Below are 21158 nucleotides of genomic sequence, written 5' to 3' on the forward strand. Positions count from 1 at the left end.
GGTATTATCAACAGACTGAATTTCTATTTATATGATTTGCTCATGACTAACCAAATAGACTACAATATTTTCAACTATTTTAGTGTAGAACATCTGACTATACCAACAATTTATGGTCTTCCAAAAGTGCATAAAGATCCACAAAATCCCCTACTTTGACCTATTGTATCAGGAAGAGGTTGGCTCACAGAGCCAATGTCTATATATGTAGAAAAGCAGCTAAGATTTGTGTTGAATAAGGTAACTACTGTCCTCCGTGCAGCAAACAGTTCTTAGAACATCTTTATGATTGAGCTGAAACTGATGTTATATTTATTACATTGGACGTGAACTCTTTGTTCACGGTTATTCCCAGCGATGAAGGGATTGAGAATGTCAGGCAGTTTCTTACCAAGGAGAGCAACTTCAGCAATACCAAAACCAATATGATATGTGCCCTTCTAGACTTGATTCTAGAGAATAATGTTTTTTTGTTTGAAAGAGAGTTTTTTCTTCAGAAAGTGGGAGTTGCTATGGGCATGGCATGTGCCAACACATATGCCAATATTGTTTTGGCCCAATGGGAGAAAGAAATGTTTTTTACCTCCGACATGTACAAGCAGCACATTACGTTTTATAAATGTTTTGTGGATGATATCTTCTTTGCTTGGCATGGTAATGAGACACAATTAGATACATATGTTAGGTTCCTTGATAACACAACTGGGTACCTATCCTTCTCCCTTAGTCACTCCAAAGGGGAAATCAGCTTTCTGGATGTAACTGTGAGTAAAAATATGTTTGGTAATATCTCAACCAGAATACATAGGAAGGACTGTAGGAAGAACAACATTCTTCACCACTCCAGTATGCATCCTAGACACATTACTAAGAATATAGTTAAGAACCAAGTCTTATGCTGCATGAGATTACATACAGACAGGGAAGAATTAATGGAAGCCATGAGTCGTCTCTCTACAGAGTTTGTTGAGAGAGGATATAAGAAGTCTGATATTGACAGAGTGATAGTGGAAGTAGATTCGTATGAAAGTTACAAAACCAAACCCTACTATTCAGATGAGCATCTAGTGAATGCACTCCCAGAAAGGCAGATCTCCTCAACATCTGTAAATAGGCTGTGTCTTACTTTTTCTAATGATGTCAACAAGACATGTGACATCATTAAAAAGAACTGGCCCATTCTCCTTACTGACCCTGAAATCAGTCATGCTGTTGGTCGACCTGAACATAGACTGGAATAGCATTAATGCTGAAAATCCTTCATCTCATATCACCCTTCATGGTTTTACCCAAAGCATTACCTCAACTACTAGGCTCAACAAACATAGTAATAGAGAAAGCATTTTAGACTGGATACTTATAAACAAAGTCAAAAATACTTACAAAGTAGGAACCTTGCCAGATGATGTCAGTGATCACTCCTTAACTTTCATAACAAGGGAAAAGGCTGATTGTGTAAACCCCCCAATTATAAGAAAAATACGCACTATCAAACATTTTAATTTAGACCTGTTTCAGACTGAACTTAGTGCATGTAACTGGAACCGCTTAAAAACACTTCCTCTTGAAAATGCAGTATTATACTTTAACACAACTTTTTTATCCATTCTTGACATACATGCTCCTGAACGTATTATTAGAATGAAATCTAATACAGCCCCTTGGCTCTCCCATGAAACCAAAAAACTTATTCTCACTAGAAATAAAGTCTGGGCCACATGGAGATCCCATAGAAATAACCCTGATCTTCTTCACTTCCACCAGCTTAGAAATCTAACTAAAAAGGCAATAATAACTGATAAAAAAAATTCTACTGTGAACTACAGCAAACTCATCTTAACAATTCTAAACTTTTCTGGTCTTCAGTCAATAGACTACTCTCCCCAGGAACTTCCAAAACACCTTCCCCACTTAATGCTGACCCTGATACCCCTCAACAAACTGCAGAAGCTTTTAACTCTTTCTTCACTGAAACTATACAAGCTCTAGCTAAACAACTTAATGCCAACAACTTCTACCCACCAAGTAACCTAACAAACTCTTCTTTTAACTTCTCTCTACAACCTATCTCTACATCTTACATATACAGACTCCTTCTCAAACTAAAACCATGTACCCCCTCTGCTGATAAGCTCCCTTCACTTTTTCTTCAAAAGGCTGCCAAGGTTATCGCATACCCTATATCTATTCTCATAAATAGGACAATCAAAGAAGGAACCATCCCAGATATCTGGAAGGTCTCTCATATTATCCCACTTCATAAAGGTGGAAACTCCATAGACTGCTCTAACTATAGACCTATTGCTCTCCTCTCACCTTTGGCTAAAATTATGGAGAAATGTATCCATCATCAACTTGTACAATATCTCTCTCTTCACAACATAATAGCAAACTGTCAACATGGCTTTAGACCGCATCACAGTACTACTACTGCCTTGCTCTCCTTTGTAGACACTATCAATCAGAACCGTAACAATAACCTACTCTCTTCTGCTCTCTTCATTGACCTCTCTAAAGCATTCGATATGGTCAACCACTCTTTATTAATTACTACTCTTGAATCCCTCTCTTTTGATATCCCAGCCATTAAATGGTTTAGTTCCTATCTTACAAACAGAAAACAAGCAGTTATTTGGAATAACCACATTTCTTCTCTATTGCCTGTTTCTATCGGAGTTCCACAAGGCTCTATTCTTGGCCCACTTCTCTTTTCCCTCTTCATTAATGATCTTCAAACAATAATCCCTCAAGCAACCTGCATTCAATATGCTGATGATTCTATGCTCATCTGCTCAGCATCATCCACCCCAGAACTTATCTCTCTTACTCAAAAAATCTTTAATACTGTAGAAACATGGTTCTCCAGTTGGTCCCTCTTACTAAATCCTAAAAAAACTAAACTTCTCCTCTTCACCCCCACTTCCAGGACCTCCCCCTTAACCTTCACCATCTCTTCTAACAGTGCCACTGTCATTTCACCTGAATCTACAACTAAACTTTTAGGAATTACCATTGACAATAATCTCTCTTTCAACCAACACATTAACAACACCATCAAACTAGTCAACAGAAAAATAGGATCCTTATATCGAATTAGACCATTTCTTACGCCATCAACTAGAACTAGGATTGCTCACTCCCATCTTATATCTACTCTCCTTTATGCTTCACCCATCTTTACCAATCTCAAGAAAACCAACCTCAACAAACTGGCAAACTGCTATAATAACATTGCCCAACATTGCTTCGCTACCGGTAACCCCTACAGAACCCATCACTGTCTTAACTTGAAACTACTAGGCTGGCTAGAGTTTCAGAACTATCTTGCAATCCCTCAACTCACTATTGCCCATAAAATACTGTACCAACCAAATAACACCCCTATACTTTCACAACTCTTAATCCCCTATAACAATCTTAACTGCCTCCGCTCTTCTAGTAAACTCTTGGCTAGTTCTATAAAATCAAATAACACTGCTGGTGACTCCCTATTCACCAATTCAGTAGGTACAAAATGGAATTTGTTACCTAGCAACATAACAATGATTACATCATTGCCTCTCTTCAAACAAAATATTAAACTGTACTTCCAAAATCACTGGCTTTGTTCCTGTAGTAAACCTGATTAACTTTCCACTTGTACTACTCAACTTTAAAACTACCTCTTACTCCTTGTGTGACACTATCCTCCACTTGGCTTTCTTTTTCTCTTCCTTCTTCATCTTCCTAATGCTTCTTTTCCTGTTAACTGTCTTAACTTGTTCTCTTTTCCAAAACTAATCCCTTATTAACTTCCCTTATTCCTAGTACTCTACTTTGTCTTCTTTTTCTTATCTCCTATCCTTGTTATCTTTCTCAGACAAGTATTTTTATCTTTGTGTAATACTATTTTGAACTGTTACTGTGTTTGGTAGTATTTAATTCATGTAGTAATAATTTTAAATTGTAGAGTTTGTTAGTTTTTTACTAATTTTTTACTAATTTTTATTTTTTTACTTATGCTGGTTTTCTTTCATGTATTTACTTCTGTGGAGCTTTTCTCCCCGGGCTTCTATTGAAAATGGAAATATCTCCAGCTAGACTAGCCAGGTCAACAAATGTAAAATAAATAAATAAATAAAATAAATGGTTGGTAATATGCCCAGTTTTAGTTTCAAAAATGGCAAGAATTTGAAAAAGAAACTCTGTTACAAACAGAAGAAAATATGCGACAGGTTTGTCTGTCAGCATAGAGGGACTTTTTCTTGTAGAAATTCTAGAATTTGTAATAGTATTTGGTCTACTTGCATGATTTTACACCCTGTGCATCAGAAGCCTGTAGAGTTTTTATTTTATGCAGACTGCTCTACTAAAAACATTGTTTATTTTGCTAAGTGTAATCTCTGTAGTGCATTCTACATTGGTAAAACCAACAGAACATTAAAGGAAAAGGTAATGGAACATCTTAATGATATTAGGAACAGCAAGCTTACTAATGCACTAGCCAAGCATGTTTTAGATTGTGGAGACCAGTGCAATTTAAAATTTTTGGTTTTGCAGAAAATGAATGAGAGTTTTAGAGAAGGTGACATTAAGAATGAAACTGAATATGCTGAATTAAGGTGGATAGTGGAATTTAAGGCATACTTATCACCTGGCCTTAACAGTGTTGTGTCCTTAAAACCTCTCTTGAAAAAAATAGGGTTGCTTCACTGATTTTTAAAGAATTGTTATTGGTTGTTGGTTTTATTTAAACCTTGTGTGCTAATTTATTTGTGTATTAAGGTCTGATGAAGAGGATTGCCTCAAAAGCGCTTGCCTAACTTTGCGTTTTGGAATAAATTTCAAGTATTTTATTCTCCAGCCTACAAGTCTCTTTACTCATACTTATATTTATATTCTTGGGTTCTTGGTACCACCATCTCTCTACTTCCTACATTTTTGAGGTAAACAGCATTAACTTAGCTTTCTTGGGGTTGAAAAGGAGGTTTGATTCTTTGACCCAAGTTTCTACAGAGGAGAAAGATTTTTGGGTAATATCTTAGAACTTATTTATTGTTGAGGCCACATGTATTAACATTGAGTCATATGCATACTGAACTAAACTAGCATGGTGAGTGGAGGTGTGGAGGTTATTAATAAATGTATTAACTCATTAACCCCGTATGTAGACTAGTTATGTAGTCTTGCAATATATCTCTCAAACATCAGTAGTAATCTGTTTGCATTTTCTTTCCTGTGCAGGTTCGTCCACCTTCTGATACAGACATGACTTCATGAGCAGGAGAACAACAAGTGAGAGTGTGGGTATGTGGCCATTCCTACATTCACTGGGCTGCGAGCTATGCCTCTGCAAGTAAAAACCACTACAACTTGAGCTTCCCCACATCTAGTGTGAAGGTATACTGGATTGTAAGAAGAGGAATGAATTGGAGCAGAGTACTACAGTTGTTGGAAGAGAAGTGTTCCATCTACCCTGATCCCGGCATCCTTTGCTGCACATTGGAAGGAATGATGTGGTCAGTCAACCACTTGGAAGACTATGGTTTCAAATCAGAACAATTTTTGAACACCTGCAGTTGTGCTGGCCATGTTGTCATTTTGTGTGGTCTGACATGACATAATTCCTCACCAGATATGGAAAACAGCAAACAGTCAACAGGCAGCACACAAGGCCAGACATTTACAGAATGGATTCATGCATGGCTTGATGCACAGGGTCGGTGGATCTACAATCTGCCATGACAGCATCACTGCAGAAGATGTTCACCTGTTCAGAAGGGATGGCATTCACCTAACTGAGGAGGGCATTGCATTGTTCTTGACTGACCTCCACAATAGCGTGAGGAGAGCTATGCAGGATTGGTAACATCCAGCTTGTGAGAAGAATGGAAAACACCCATGACCAAGTAGGACCAGTATGGTAAGTAAAACTCTATTATGAATTGTGTTGTGTAAAATATGATATTTTTCTGAGTTTGACAAATAACTGTGGGCTGGTGAAGATGCTGAGAAAGAACAACTGTTTCAGGAGAATGCTACCACGTACAGTCGAATATGTCAGTAACCATCCTGCAATGCTTCTTTTTTTATTCTTCTTTTATCAGGCATATGTGTGTAGAGTTTAGATGACAGGAAGGGCTTAGTAATACAGAATTTGATCCCTTAGGTCCATTGTTGAATGGACATGTAAAGAGAAAAGGCATAGGTAAGGAAGACTGCTGACACTGAAGGAGGTCATGAGACTGTAGTGGTATTAGCTGTCTGAGTGGGTAGCCAGTACAGGTATCAGACATATCAGATGGCCTTGCATGCCTCTAAAGTCCCATGCCTGTCCTGGGTTCATTAGTAGAGTGGTGGCCCTTACCTTTCTTTTTCTCTTTACATGTGCCCATTCAGCAGTATGTTGGCTACACCAAGAATGTGTATATTTACAATGATATCTGTCTACATGGTAAAACAACTGGGTCTGAATGCTGTACACATGTACAAATATCCATTTGTTTAGGACTTTTATTCAGATTTTGGTAAATAACTTTGCAAAGGAGCATCTGAATGTGCTAAGTAATACCTCATTTTGAAGACAGTATTCATAGTTCCAACATGGTAAAAGAACTGTCCCTTTATGTTGTACACATGTATAGATATCAAAGTTTATTTCGGACTTATGGTTATGGAAATTATGATTTGTTTTCATATTTTGGAAAATAACTTTGCAAGGGAGCATCTGAATGTGCTAAGTAATATCTCATTTTGAAGACAGTATTCATACTTCCAACATGGTAAAAAAACTGTGCCTGTATGTTGTACACATGTACAGATATCAAAGTTTGTTTTGGAGTTATGGTTATGGAAATTATTATTTTTTTCATATTTTGGTAAATAACTTTACAAGGGAGCATCTGAATGTGGTAAGTAATAACTCATTTTGAAGACAGTATTCATAGTTCCAACATGGTAAAAGAACTGTGCCTTTATGTTTAACACATATACAGATATCAAAGTTTGTTTTGGTCTTAGGTTATGGAAATTATGATTTTTTTTCATATTTTGGCAAATAACTTTGAAATGGAACATGTCAGTGTGCCAAGCAATGCCTCCTTTTGAAGACAGTGTTACTCCTTACAACATGGTAAAAGAACTGTGTCTGCACTGTACACATGTACAGATATCACAGTTTGTTTAGTCTTGTAGGATTATGAAAATTATACATTTCCAATACTTCTCATTATTATGCCCATATCTTTGCAAGGGAGCATGGTGATGACACAAATGATGCATCATTTTGAAGATGACATTGAGACGCATAACTTCTACACTGATATGTAGACTCTGTCTGTTACAGGTGATGAGATATTATGCTTTGTTTATTTATCAATTATGAAAAATATTATATTAATCATATTTCTGTGAATATCTCTGTAAAGGAGCATCACACAGTAATGGTTAAGGTATCATTTTAAAGTTGGCATTCATACAAACACATTAAATACAAATTGTATGCATCTACATGGTACATTGACCAAGATATTGTGCTTTGCTTTTCCAAAAAGGTAAAAAATATGTACAGTATCAACATTCCTTGCCAAATATTTAATAATGACTTTGATATGCACTATCAACATTTACACTGTTGGAAAGGTCCTTGTCTGATGAACAACTTTTGCATTTACATTTTTAGTCTAGATCTTATAGTTAAAGAGGTATGAACATTTGTTTTCTGTATGGTATTAGAAATGGATTTTCTGAAAATGAGCTCAGGCTGCACTGTTGTGGAATTAAGCAGGCAGCTTTTTCTGAGCTGCTCTGGAGTGAATAAGTTAAATAGGAGATGACCCCATATAGAGCCCTGATAGACACCTGTAGTAACAGGTTAAAAAGATGAGTAGGTTTTTTGCCATTTAATGGCTTTTTGCCCTCCAGATAAGTAACTAAGAAACCATGACAAGAGGTATTTGAAAGTTCTGTTGAGAAGAGTTGAATGAGCATTTCCTTGTGCAAAACAGTATCAATTGCCTTTAACAAGTCTAAGAACATGGTGGACACAAGCAGACCATGGTTTCTATGTTGGTTTATCATATTAATAGAATGCTGTGTTTCTGAGGTTAGGTATCAGCTGCATATGGATGCATTTCTCTAATATTTTGGAGAGGTGGAAGAGAAATGCTATCAGTCTGTAGTTATTAAACTTTATAGATGTGGAGCCTTTGTGCAGTGGTATGATGGGGAATTATTTTCCACAGTAATGGGATGTATCTTTCTGCTGTGGAGCTATTAATTACTATGGACATAGAGAAGGCTATGACTTCAGCAGTTATTTTTAAGTAGTCTGATAGTAGTTGAGCTACAGCTATGGAAGTTTTTAGTTTAAGGAGCAACCTCATTACGAGCGAGGTTAGTACTAGTCTATTGAAGAACTTTGGGTGGTTTTGGTTGGACAGGGGTAGAGAGAGGTGGCAGATGTATTAATGTCCATGAAAGATAATATTGATTGTATAAAGTAGGAATTAAACTGTGTGGGGATACCATCGGTTGTATTGTCTGTTTTTGGAGAGAGACTGGTGGTCTTGCCAGAGTGGAGTATATTTAGTGATGACCAAAAAAGGTTTGGGTTGTTTTGATGTTTGTCTTGTAGGTTGGTATAGCATGTTTGCTTGTCCTGTTTGACATGGAGTTTTGCAAGGTTTCCAATATGTCTAAATTGAGTTATATTTTTATACAAAACAACAGGCTTTATCCCTTCTTATCATGAATTTTTTTTTTGTTTCTTTTGTTAGCCATGATGAGGGATTGGACTTTACACTTTTATTACATATTAGTGTTAGATTATTTAAGGTCTGTAAGAATATGTTATTAAAATGTTATACAGCAGTATCTAGTGGAATTCTTCTAAGTACATTCTATTTATATTGTTTTAATGTTTCATTGAAAATACCTTTGCTGAAATTGGTTGTATTTTGTATTTGATTACAGATAATGTGTTTATCTAGGTTATGGTAAGCTCTAATGGCATATGATGGTATGTGGTCACTTATATTATCTGCGAGGCAGCCTACTTTTGTCAATTTGTCTGGTTTGTTTGTAAGAATTCAGTCTAATGTTGAGTGTCTCCTTGAAGTTTTATTGATTCTAGTGGATGTGGTTATTTATTGTTGGAAGTTGTATAAGTTTATGGATTCAGTGGAGATACTGGAATTTATGAGTTGCGAGTCTATTTTTTAAGTCTCCAAGTTTTATAGTTTCATGGTTAATTTGTTGGGATATTCAATATAGGATATGTTCAGCGGTACCAATGTTATTGCCTAATGGTATATAACTTGCTATTAAACATAGTTTTCCTATTGCTGATTTTTAGGAGTATTATTAGAAGTTCAGCATTGTTAAATTTGGGTATAGCCTTTTAATTTCTCCAAGTCACTTTGTGTTTCTAATACCATACCAGGAAGAAAGAGGTCAGTCTCCCTCTACTCTTCCCTCATTAGGGCAATCATTGAGTACAATGCCCCATTTGGCATGTACCTCACTAGACGCCTGCAACAACTGGAGAGGCTGCAAAAGTACCTCACAAACAGGATCTCTAGGCCTTAAACACTTGTCCTGTATGGACAGACTCAAAAACCTCCAACTATTCTCTGTCTCATATCACCTACTTAGAGGCGATCTCTGCTTGACTTATAAAGCCATGTTTGACCCAGCTCTGTTAGAAATGTTACATCTAAAGAAATCCCAAGCCCTCCACACCACACGCTTCAGAGACCTCAACCTCATTCCCACAATCAACAGAATGTGCTTGAGGGACAGGTTCATAACCCAGAGACTGCCCATGCTATGGAATAGACTTCCCATACATGTCAAACAGAGCACCTCACTAGCCCTCTTCAAGAGAAATCTTGATGAGTAGATGGGAAATAGAAAATTCACCCCGGGGATCACTCCAGTGGCTATACTCGACAGAGGCACTAGAAACTAAGGTCGGGTAGCATGATACCAGGGTAATCCTATGGACTAGGCTTGTAAAGGCTCCAGGGCCAATAGCCTAGTCCACACCTATGGACCTATGAACCTTTGATGGAAATGTACCCCATTTCTAAGTCAAAGTATGGCTAAAGTTCATGAAATCAGTATTGTTTCAATCCTTGATATTAGCCAGAAGTGCTCTTTGCAGCATCCTTAATGTGCCCAGTAATGACTCCTTCTGCAGTTCAAATGGAGTTACGTGTATAGGTAACCTATTTAAATGTGATTGTAAATTATTTTTTATAAGACTCATTGCTCCTGGTCCTATTAAAACTGCCTGGGTATCCTTCTTCCACATTGCCCTCATTTCTGCCTGCAAATCCTGATATTTTATGACTTTGTGTCTCTCTGTACTTAAGATACTGTAGTCACTGCATGTAGCAATTTCAGAGATCAATGCTACTTTTGTGTTTGTTTCATGGACTACTATATCTGGTTTTCTTGCATCTATTTTTTTGAACTGTTGGTAATGGGTGATCCCATATGATGTGGACTTCATTTTCTGTGATGTGTTGTGGCTCATGTTTCCAGTGTTTTTCAACCACTTCAGTACCATAATGTTTGCACAATCCCCATTGCAACAGTCTTGCCACATTATTATGCCTTTCAGTATGCAGTCTTTGTGACATTACTATATCACAACCAGCAACAAGATGTGTAACTGTTTTCAATTCTGTTTTACAAATCTACATTTGTCTGTTTCTCCCACATGTTCAGTGGATTTTGAAAACCAACATGTAAGTAGTCCACTGTCTTGGGCCACAAATATTAACCTTTCATCTTTTGGTTTAAATTCACCTCTCCTTAATCATTCCTGCATTCAGTCCTGATCAACATGAGGTTGTTCCAAGAGCTGTATATACTTGTAACTATATTTATGCATTTTCCACATGTCTTGCCTTCTCATATGATCCTTCACATTATATTCTTTTTTTTTGTTTTATTTTTGCTCCGGTTTCCTTCCACATCCCAAAGACATGCTGCAGGTGGATTGGGCACTCTAAATTGGCCCTAGGTGTGAGAGTGTGTGTGTGCCTTCTGTGGAAGGTTGGGTGCAGGGCTGGCAACTCAACACTGTAAAACTCCACTGCCAATCATGAGCAGACAGGTGATCCGCTGTGGCAACCCCTAACCGGGAAAAGCTGAAAGAAGAAGTTTTTGTTTTATTTTTGTACATTCAGTTGCTGCCTGATAAAGACAGGTATATTTCCTGTGGGAGTAAGATGATTGCTACACCACATGCATGCTTGTTTTGTCTGTCATGCTTGAGTATATTGTATCGGGGGGGGGGGTTGGTGGTGGTGATCTCATTATCCTTTCCTTTTTTTAACTAGGTTTCGGTAGCTATGACTACATCAGAACTGCATGTGTCAAGGTAGGCATGTATGTCATGGGTTTTATTGCACATGCTTCTTAGGTTCATGTTTAGTAAGGTGAGGTTAGGTTCTGTTTTTCGTTGAGAGGTATTAGGTGACTGGTTTACTTCAGGGTTGGAAGTGATGGTTTTATGTAGAGAGTTGGGCTGGGTTTGGATGATTATCTCCACTAATGTTTTGAAATGATATTTTACAGAGGTGAGAGTGTGACCAGTTGTATTTTGGTCTTGTCTGGTATTTGATCATAAATATGGATATTCTGTTTTGAGATATTTATAGATACATGAATCAGATGTGGGTTGTTTCTAGAGATAGGGTGTTATATAGAAAGACAGTCTGTAGATGTTGATATTATTTGTGAGGATCGGTTGCTGTCCTAAATATTTGAGGGAGCTGGATTTGATAATTGGTGATGAAGGCTAGTAGAGCAAGGAGGAATAGTAAAATAATCTGAGCTAGGGGCATCTATTTAACTTGGGTTTTATATTTGTTGTAAATTAGGATTAGAAAATGCTAGGAGGGTACTGGGTTGGTTGTAGAGATGTAATGTGCTAATTATACGGTGCAAGGAGTAGGACAGTTTGAGAGAGAGTCTCGGGTGGTAAACTAAAGTGGGTGTTAGTATTGGCAGTAATTTTTTTGATTGTTTTTCTTCTGGAGGGAACTGATGGTATTGGTTTGAGGACTATGTGGGTGATGCTATGGAAGTATAAATGTAGAGTAAAAGGGGTGTGTGGGAATTGGGAGTAGGGTAGGAAGCAGATTGAGCCAGTACGTTAGTGAGGGCAAATGAAGTAGGTTGAAAACTTGGCAAGGAGACAGAGAAAAACAATTAGTGACTAAACTTAAACAGCCACAAATTTGCTGAGAGAGATAAGCAAAAGGAACAATACAGTTTAAAAGGCCTCTGTGCCAATAGGTGAAAGTCTTGACTTTGTTTCTCCAGGACACAGTTTTAGTAGGAGAGTTAGTCCAATATCTCTTTGACCTGAATAATAGTGGTATATAACTGTAAAAAATTGCACTTGTCTGTTTGAACAAGTCTGTAATAGTAAGGAGGTTTCTATGGACCTTGAAATGCAAAGTCCAAAGGCTACCCCCCACCCCCACAGGTCAGCAAAATGCTGAGAGACAGTAAACCAGAATGTAGAACTGCAGCTCTGGAAAAATACTGGCTCAGATCTGAGAGTGGTTAGACAAGCATCTGGGGAAAAGAGAAAATAACCTTAAGGAAGGGCGAGAGTGGACTGCTAAAAATCAATGGACCACAGTTGCAGGATAAAGTACCAATGGAACTGCTGTGGTCTAAGAAAATTGAGCTATTATAGAGGATAAAGTTATTTGTTTTAGGCTGCCATAATTATAGTTTACATAAAAATATAGCCCACACACTGTTACATACATTTTGATTTGCTTTAAGGCACACTTTTGTAGAAAAATAAAAACACACTAAAGAGAGTGTTGAATGCCCAGAGTCAATGGTTGCTGTGCACAAATACTAGCTTAGAGATGAAAGTGAGTTAATAATTGTCTTGGGCAATGAGAAATAAGAAAGGAAGGGAGACTAAGGGTGACTTCCTTGAAGGCATGCAGTTCCACAGAAGAAAGACAGGAGGATATACATAATGGCAGCAGCAAGTCTAGAAGAAGTGAAAGAAATATAAGAGAAAAATAGTTTGAGTAAGAGTAAGAATAAATATCAATGTCTGTTAGGAAGTAGACAGTAAAAGCTGAACAGCAGGATGTCTGTGGAGGTGGGTTTACAGACTGTAAAGTTATTGCTTACAAACTAGGACACTAAAGCCCTTGTCTTCAGAGAGCCACTGTGCAGGCTAAAATACACACAGAGAACACCGGAAGCCTCTAATACTTACTTAAAGCACAAGGGCAGAGGTGGTACAAAGCTTGCCCAAAATAAATGTTGGATGGCTTGAGTTGACGCAGACTGCCTTTTGGATGAGCCTGATAGGTGTATGCTTTAGGGATGTTTCCTGTGAACTTAAAGCACAAAGGCAGAGGTGGTACACAGTTTGTCCTAAATAAATGGTAGGTGGATTGGGTGACTCAGACTGCCTTTTGGATGAGCCTGTTATATGTATGCTTTAGGGATGTTTCCTTGGTGTTTTATGCAGCCTCCTAGCTAGACATTCCTGGTGACATGCAAATAAATAAACAGATATACAAACGCATATGGTTTGACACTGAATGCTTTCAATTTTCCAATTTTTCCTTTAAACAGAATAATGCCAAAAGTCTTAACAAAGTCAAAAGAAGCAGTATGCAATATCAACCTTTCATCTAGTGCTGTTACTACCTCTTCAGATAATGCAACAACATTTAGAAAGCAAGATCTCCCTTTAAAAACAATAAAAAATCTGTACCACCAATGAGAACGACCCAAGTTTATTAAAATAGATTAAGTGCTTTCGGCCGAATATTACCAGACTTTTTCAGAGCAAGATTTCAAATTCAGTACATCAGTATTTAAAGACCCAATGACTAATCAACAATTACTTCATCACAAACAATTTGCATAACATGGTGTCAAATATTGTCATTGGTGGTACAGATTTTTTATTGTTTTTTTTTTTTATTTACTTCTTTTTGTATTGAAAGATCTCCCTTTAAAAAAACATAGTGTTCCATATCTAGCAAAAGCAGTTCCCTGTGTCATTTTGAATATGCTTCATTATGGTTCTCTCCATGATGTTATGTAGAATGTTGATCAGGATAATGGGTCTAAAACTGTTTAGGTTATGTGTGAATTGCCCCATGCTTTGTGAACTGTGACCACAACAGTTTGTTACAATAAGTGAAGGATCTGTTCACATGCAAATATATTATTTAATGTGATTGATAGTGGTTCAACTAAATTTTTTTAGGATTCAGTACAGGAAACTGCCAGGTATGATGTCTGGCCCAATATAATGTTTATTTATTTATTTATTTATTTTTCTTGCCTGGTAAAGTATGACTGGATGGGAAAATTCATTTTCAACAGAGGCTTGGGGAGACATTCTCCATAGAATCAACATCTTTACATAAATTTATAACATAAAATATAGAAATGTTTCACATAAACTTAATATTTACAAAATTGTAACTTAGAAACAGAGTTGTTTACCATATTGTTAAAACATATTATGCATTTGCATGATAGCACAGCTATCACCAAATGTTCTTACATGGAATTGTAGCATATTTTTTAAAGCTTTTCATAAAATATTAATCACTTCGAGTAGCTGAATTGCAGTAACAGAAGAAAATGTTGTAACTGATAAGTACAAAATTTTGTTTGTACACACATAGTAAGAGTGGAAAGGAAATTTATTTTTAGGAATTAAACGTATCTATCAACAGAGAAACAATTAAAGAATAAGGGAAGTAAATTTTAGTATACTGGAAGAGTGATCCTCATGAAGGTCAGTTAGTCAAAATGAAAAGTGACTGGGGGATTGTTTAGAAAGGAAAGAGAAAGAGTTGTATAGTAGATGGTAAGAAGGGAGTAATGCAGAGTGGTAAAATTATTCTCTGCATTAAGCATCTTTCAGGGATGCTCTGAAAGAAGGAGCCATGTAGTTATGATAATTACCTAGGTTAGCCTATTAATTTATGGAACATTTACAAAACCAGGTGTTGTTTAATTACTTTTAAGCTGGGTTTTGGAACATATTAACTTGTCTGTTAGTTTGTGTTGGAGAGGAATAGAATTTCATAGTCCTGAGACATAGTTTCAGTATAGGTTTTCCAGAAGTCAGTAAAGGAAAGTACCAGGTACTACATCTGGTCCCATAGAACTTAAATTTATAAATATTTGTTTGTTTTTGTTGACTAGAAAAGGATGACTAGGTAGGAAATCCCATTTTCAGCAGAGGCCTGGGGAGAAAAGCCCAGCAGAAACAATTTCTTTACTTAATTTATAGCATAAAATTTAGATATGTATTCATTTCACACTTCTCAAGATTCTGAGAATTGTGGAAAGCCCTGAACTTTGAGAAATTAGCTTTTCATCAAAAAGGAAAGAAAAAAACTTTTATTTCAATTCTACTGAAATATTTTTAGTGGCATTTTGTGTGGTGACACTGTTATTATTTTTTCTACTTTTCTGCATTTTTCCGTGTTTCGCCAAGAAAGTTATACTGTTTGCATTTTAGTTTGTTTTGGGATCTTAGGGTGGTATTTATTTATTTATTAGCAAGAGACAGCTTATACCTGTCACCCCTAGGCTTTCGAATACTGGCCAAGGCTCTTGCTTCCCCCATAGTGCCTTTTTTAGGCAAGGCTCAAAAGTCAAACCCACCTCTGTAAACAGCACAAATAAAAAAATGAGGGTTATGCTACTCAACGCCAGGAGTTTAAATCTCAAAATGCATGCGCTCGAAGCACTCCTCAGTATGGAGAACGTCGACATCTGTGCAGTAACTGAAACCTGGTTCAAGGCTCTGCAGAGCACCCCAGCACTACCGGGCTACAACTCATACCACACATTTTGGCCACAGAACATGGACTGAAACACAAAAGGAGGGGGTGTATCCATATTTATCAATGATACCTACACCTCCAGGTTAGTGGCGCAGCATGATACCTCCGAGATCATCCATGTGCAACTAACATCAGGCAAATCTGCAATGCAAATTGTGGCCTGCTACTGATCACCCTCCATGACCCAGGACCATCACTCTGCCTTTCTGGAGACACTGGAAAACATGAAGGTCCTACCGAACACCCTGATATTGGGTGATTTCAATTACCCTACCGTTAACTGAGAAAACTACTCAAGTACAAACTCCCAGGTCCAGCGCTTCCTGGAATTTATCAACTCAAATGCCCTGGATCAGCTGGTAAACTCCCCTACCAGAGGTGAAAACATATTGGACCTGGTCATCACCAACATGGGCGACAGGTGTTCCACACTGGAGGTCAACCCGTCACTGGTTAGATCAGACCATAAACTAATCACTCTGGATGTCCACACCACACCACCACCTCCAACCAAGGAAACCGCAGTGAACAACTTTTCTATAGCAAACTTCACCTTACTTAAGACAGAGGTGGTAAGTTTCACAGCCCCCACGCTAAAGGATAACAGTGTCCAAGATGCAGGAACCTTTACAAATGCACTCTATGAGCACCTACAAGTATGCATGGATCGTGCCATCCCTAGCAAAACCAAGCTCACTCCCCTAAGAGAAGGAAACCAGTCTGGTGGACCCCTGCCATAAACAGACTATACAACAGAAGGAGGAAACTAGTTCAGAAAAAAAGCAAATCCCAGGAAGGAAAGACATCCCTGATCAGTATCAGTAAGAAACTAAGGTCTCTCATAAAATCGTCCAAGGCTAACTTTGAAAGAAAAATAGTCAAGGATTCGAAAGATAACCACAAAGCCTTCTTTAGCTATGTCAAGAATCTAAGTGGCAACTTGCAGATATGCTCTGAGCTAGTGCAAAATAGCACAAAATATAATGAACCCACTGATATTGCCAACATCCTGGCAGATACATTCAGTACAAACTTCACACCCCTCTCACACCCAAAAGGGCCCACAACAATACCAGAAAAATATAGTGTCCCGGAAATCACAGATGCACAGGTGAAAACAGCCCTTTCAAAAACCAAAAGCACAGCTTCGATGGGGCCAGATGGTGTCCCATGCAGCATCTTGCATGAACTACAGAACGAACTAACCCCCCATTTAAACACACTGTTCAATCTCAGCCTCTCCACAGGCTACGTGCCCATAGAATGGCACACAGCAATGGTTATTCCGCTCTATAAAGGAGGGGCCACAACTGACCCTGGTAAGCCTGACTAGCCTGGTCTGCAAGGCTATGGAGTGCATCATCATGGAACTCATTAACGAAGACATTGGGAACCTCCAAACACTTGACCCGACCCAGTTCGGCTTTGGTAAGGGCAGATCATGCCTACTAAACCTGGTTGACTTCTTTGAGACACTCACCAAGGCCATAGATGAGGGGAAGGTAGTTCACACAGCCTACCTTGACCTCGCCAAGGCTTTTGACACCATTCCCCACTCGAGAATTATAGAAAAACTCATCAGCCTGAACATAAATCCCTATGTCACGAGATGGGTTGCCAACTGGCTTACAGACAGAACTCACACCGTAAGAATAGCGGGCTCCAGGTCCGACTCTAAACCAGTCACGAGTGGTGTCCCACAAGGCTTGGTCCTGGGACCCCTTTTGTTCGGCATATACTTCTCAGAAGTATAGGCAGACACAGGAGGACTATGGCTAACCAAGTTCACCGATGATTGCAAACTGGGAGCCATAATTGACTCTCCAGCTGACACGGACATTCTCCAAAAGGGCCTTACTGAGATGGACACCTGGTGTCAAAGTCATGGTCTCAAGCTAAATGCCAAAAAATGCATAGTCATCCCATTTGGGAAAAACAAAACACCCATGAATTACCACATAGGTGGCAGCCCCCTTAATACAGAAGAGGTAATAAGAGATCTGGGGACCCAGGTAGATAGTAATCTCTCCTTTGACAATCATATTGCCAAAGTAGTTAGGAAATCCTTCTATGTAGCTCATCTAATTACTAAAGGGTTTGCATCTAGAAATAAAGGGGTTATAGTGCCCCTCTACTCATCACTTATCAGACCCATCATAGAGTACAATGCCCCATTTGGGATGTACCTCACAAGACAATTCCAACAGCTGGAAAGACCACAAAAGTACCTCACCAAGAAGATTACTGGCCTCAAACATATGTCCTATGTAGCCCAACTGGAAAAAATCCAGCTGTAATCAGTGGTATATTGCTTACTCAGAGGTGATCTCTGCCTGACTTACAAAGCCATGTCCAACTCAGAATTGATGGACATGCTCCACCTAAAGAAATCCAAGTCACTGCGAGCCATGTGCTCTAGTGAGCTAAACCTCGGCACAACAATAAATAGAACATGCTGGAGGGATAGATTCCTGTCACAGAGACTCCCCATGCTTTGGAACAAAATTCCTACATTAGGCAGAGCTCCTCACTACACTCTTCAAAAGAAACCTTGACGAGTGGATGGGTAATAGAAAATACACCCCTGGGATCACTTCATTGGCTCTTCTTGACAGAGGCTCAGATAATTAATCAATGGGGCAGCAAAAGCTGACACACACTGGCTAGGCTTATAAATGCCCTCGGGCAGATAGCCTAGTACCTACCTATGAACCTATTTGTTGACCAAGAAAGTCCACTGGGTCAGGGACCCATTTTCAGTGGAGGTCCTGGGAAAAAAGCTCCACAATGCATTACAGAGACAGACAATGTTTAATAACAAAATTAAAAAGTACTACACGTATGACAGGCAGTAAAACATATTACTATTTACATTTCAGTATGGTTACAATAGTATGCACTGGGAATTATTCCATAGGTTAAATTACATCAATAGAAAAAGCAAGGAGTATGGTATAATAGTTAGTTTGGTGACAGCATAGTGGTTCTGTATAGTAGGTATACATTATTTTTTGTGAGAGAGGATTTTATAGTGTTTGGTGACATGTGCTGTTTAAAGGGGTTTGTTACTAAGGCAGGTGCAGGATGGCTTCTTTAGTAAATGTGTTTTTAGGGCTACTTTGAAGGTTTTTAGGTTCATAGGTAGGTACTAGGCTATCGGCCCAAGGCCCTAAGTAAGCCTAGCCAACAAGGTTCCCTGGCTTACACCACCCAAGAAAGTTATTTTTCTGTGCCCCTGTTGAGCAGAGCCACAGAAGTGATCCACGGGGTGTATTTCCTATTTCCCATCCACTTATCAAGATTTTTCTTGAAGAATGATAATGAGGAACTTTGCTTGACATAGATGGGTAGCTTGTTTCAGAGTATGGGAAGTCTCTGGGACAGGAATCTATCCCTCCAGCATGTCCTGTTTATTGTGGGGACAAGGTTTAGGTCCCTAGAGCATGTAGCTCGGAGGGATTGGGATTTCTTTAGGTGTAGCATGTCTGACAGCTCTGGGTTTGACATAGCTTTATATGTTAGGCAGAGATCACCTCAGAGTAGGCGATATGCTACGGAGTAAAGCTGGAGTTTTTTGAGATGGTCAGTGTAGGTCATCTGTATGAGGCCAGTAATCCTCTTTGTGAGGTACTTCTGTGGCCTTTCCAGCTGCTGCAGATGCCTTGTGAGGTACATTCCAAAAGGGGCGTTGTACTCTATAATGGATCTAATGAGTGTCGAGTAGAGGGGAACAATAACCTCTTTTTTCCTAGATGAGAACCCTTTTGTGATGAGGTGTGCCATGTAGAAGGATTTCCTGACTACTGTGGCGATGTGATTATTGAAGGAGTGACTACTGTCCACCTGGGTCCCCAGGTCCCTTATCACACATTCGGTGTTAAGCAGACTGCCGCCTATGTGGTAGTTCATGGGTACAGAGTTTTTACCAAAGGGGATGACAATGCACTTTTTGGCATTTTGCTTGAGGCCATGGCTCTGACACCAGGCATCTGTCTCAGTGAGGCCCTTCTGTAGGATGTCCACATCATTTGGGGACTCAACTATGGCTCCTAGTTTGCAGTCATCTGTGAACTTCATTAGCCAAAGGCCTTCTGTGTTAGCCTGTACTTCAGAGAAGTAGATACCAATCAGGAGATGTCCCAGAACTGAACCCTGTGGTACTCCACTTGTCACTCATTTGAAGTCAGATTTGGAGTCTGTAACTTTTGCAATATGGGTTCTATCAGTGAGCCAATTGGCAACCCATCTTGTGACTTAGGGATTTATACTTAGTTTAGTGAGTTTAGCTGTAATTCCAGAATGGGGGGTGGTGTTGAAAGCCTTGGAGAGGTCAAGATAGGCTGTGTGAACCACCTTACCCTCACCTACAGCTTTGGTGACTGCCTCAAAGAAGTCGATCAGGTTCAGGAGGCATGATCTGCCTTTCACAAACCTGAACTGGGTGGGGTCTAGAGTTTGGAGGTTACCAATGTCTTTGTTTATAAGTTCAATGATGATACGTTCCATGGCCTTACAGATTAGGCTCATCAGGCTAATAGGGTGGCAGTTCCCGGGATCAGTGGTATCCCTTTGTGGAGTGGGATAACTGTTGCTGTGCACCATTCAGTGGGCACAAAGCCTGATGTGAGATTATGATTGAGCATGGTGCTTATGTGGGGAGCCAGTTCATTCTGAAGTTCATGTAAAACACAGCCTGGGATGTTGTCCGGTCCCGTGGATGCTGTGTTTTTGGTTTTAGAGAGTTCAGCTTCTACCTGCGTAGTTGTGATAACAGGGACTCTGCAGTCTTCCTGTACAGATATGGGCCCTTTAGGGGGTAAAGTTATTTATTTACTTTTATTTTACATTTGTTGACCGGGCTAGTCTAACTGGATATATGTCCATTTTCAGTAGAGGCCCGGGGAGATAAGCTCCAAGATACAATTTAGTAACAAAAAATGCTAGTACAATACATTAACAAAGGATGGCAGCTCATTACATAACTATCTAACAAACTTATCACACATATAAAGAAAATATCAACAAGACCAGGTCAGTTAAAAAAAGAAACTAAATAAAAATCTAAATTAAGAAAATATCAACAGGAAAAGGTCAGTTAAACATAGCAAGTCTAAAGTTGTCTATATTATCAAGGAAGATTGGACTTTTTACTGAGAGATTAGCAGGTAAATGGAACCCAGTAAATAAGAGAAAGTTAATCAGGTTTAGAACAGGGGCATAACCAGTGTGTTCTAAGGAAAAGTTTCAGTTTATTTTTGAAAAGTGATAAAGAGGACAGTGATGCAAGTCCACTGGGAAGTAGGT

Source organism: Protopterus annectens, chromosome 10.part0 (genome assembly GCF_019279795.1).
Source record: "Protopterus annectens isolate FY-2018-M chromosome 10.part0, PAN1.0, whole genome shotgun sequence".
Taxonomy (NCBI): domain Eukaryota; kingdom Metazoa; phylum Chordata; order Ceratodontiformes; family Protopteridae; genus Protopterus; species Protopterus annectens.